Source organism: Schistocerca gregaria, unplaced genomic scaffold (genome assembly GCF_023897955.1).
Source record: "Schistocerca gregaria isolate iqSchGreg1 unplaced genomic scaffold, iqSchGreg1.2 ptg000077l, whole genome shotgun sequence".
Classification (NCBI taxonomy): domain Eukaryota; kingdom Metazoa; phylum Arthropoda; class Insecta; order Orthoptera; family Acrididae; genus Schistocerca; species Schistocerca gregaria.
The window spans coordinates 253642-255606 of NW_026061710.1; the positions used below are offsets into that span (position 1 = coordinate 253642).

General features: G+C 45.6%; 1 non-coding gene across 1 annotated transcript; it reads right to left on the reverse strand.

The window, feature by feature from the left end:
• Nucleotides 1-1684: 1684 nt before the first annotated feature.
• On the reverse strand, nt 1685-1757 carry Trnak-cuu (transfer RNA lysine (anticodon CUU)). Its single transcript has one exon. It is a non-coding gene; the product is annotated as a tRNA-Lys (tRNA).
• Nucleotides 1758-1965: the final 208 nt, after the last annotated feature.

Sequence of the window (1965 nt, forward strand, 5' to 3'; positions counted from 1 at the left end):
TTGCATTTCAGAACATGTCTTCCACACATGTCTACAAAATCACCTTCACATTCAAATACAGTTTCCTTGTGACTGACAGAGACGTAGGCAAAGTTTAAAGTTGCTATTTCCATTACATCTCGTTAATCAGAAAAATGGTAATTTACATCTGCAGCGGAACAAAATTCCGTTCCGCCGAGCGTGTGGCTCGAACCCACGTCCCTAGGATTAAGAGTCTGACGCTCTACCGACTGAGCTATCCGGCTACCTCGTTGAATACCTGCCGGATAGCACGTCACACAGTACTCGTTTGGTTGGGTGGTCCCATACAGAATCTCTCCATGCTGCCTAATGTTTTCCTAACGTCACACTCGTCACGTACTTCACTTTTATGTCATAATCATTTCTGAGAGGTAAAGAAATTGCATGACAGCATGCAGAGCTAGTGGCGTACAAATTAACACACATACTTTATGTGACTCAAAAGCCGAACGAGTTACTTTCTCGTCGTTGTTTTAGATGTGCAAGTGCCAGTCAAAACTCGCGGTGTCGGCACTCTGCCGACCATTTCGCTAGTTAACACCGGTCTTGTTGTGTGTGTTTCAAGCTCAAGAGCATTTCCAAGCAAAAAATGGTCAACAGCAACATTCAGACGGTTTCGTACTGCTCAATTGCTACATTAAAACGGTATGTTTCTTTTTCAGAACTGGAAAAAAACGAGCGTGACAACATTCGAACCTGTAATCATCAGATCCGAAGCCCGACGCCTTATCCGTTAGGCCACATGGTCACTGACTACAAACTATGTCATGTATACGACTCATCTCGAAACGCTCACACCCCTGAGGATTTGTGTTTTCGTTCTACACAGCCGCTGCCCCTTGCTCTTTCCCACCCATTCGTTACATTCAACCTCTTACGAGACCGACCAAATATAGACTGAGAAACAAGACCACACACTTTGTGCATTCGGAATCGAAGGCAGGGCGTCCCTCGCCGCATTTGCTACGATAGCCATTTGCTACTTCTGCAGAAGCGGCGCCGGCGACGACGACGACGACGACGACCGCGAGAGGCTCTGAGGTATGTGAGAAATACATATATAAAATGTAATTCAGGCTGCCTCGTCCCACTTTATGCTGTACCGCTTTGGCAAATGCTTTATCTGCGCCATTCGCCTTAATCACATCTGAGAGTAATTCTTAAAAAAACGCCTGTCGCTAATTGTTCGTCATCACAGATACTGTTTGCTATACGGCCACGACGCGCAACTGATTTCCAAAATTCATCTTTCTTCTGTGAGGATGGAACTTCCGATGCCTGGTTTATTAGAGCAGTGCTCTACCACTGAGCTAAAGAGGCGCGGCCTAGCGGTACTCTTGGATACTTCGTCCTTACGGTCGTCTGCATCATCAGACTTCAGCTGACAACACTTCATATTACCGGCTAATATTTGCAGCTATGGCGACCCATTACTGCTTGGCTACACATCTGACACGTAACCGATGTGCTCTCCAAACTACAACACTTTCATTTCAGAACATGTCTTCCACACATGTCTATAAAATCACCTTCACATTCAAATACAGTTTCCTTGTGACTGACAGAGACGTAGGCAAGGTTTAAAGTTGCTATTTCCATTACATCTCGTTAAGCAGAAAAACGGTAATTTACATCTGCAGCGGAACAAAATTCCGTTCCGTTCCGCCCAGCGTGTGGCTCGAACCCACGACCCTAGGATTAAGAGTCTGACGCTCTACCGACTGAGCTAGCCGGCTACCTCGTTGAATACCTGCCGGATAGCACGTCACACAGTACTCGTTTGGTTGGGTGGTCCCATACAGAATCTCTCCATGCTGCCTAATGTTTTCCTAACGTCACACTCGTCACGTACTTCACTTTTATGTCATAATCATTTCTGAGAGGTAAAGAAATTGCATGACAGCATGCAGAGCTAGTGGCGTACAAATTAACACACATACTTTA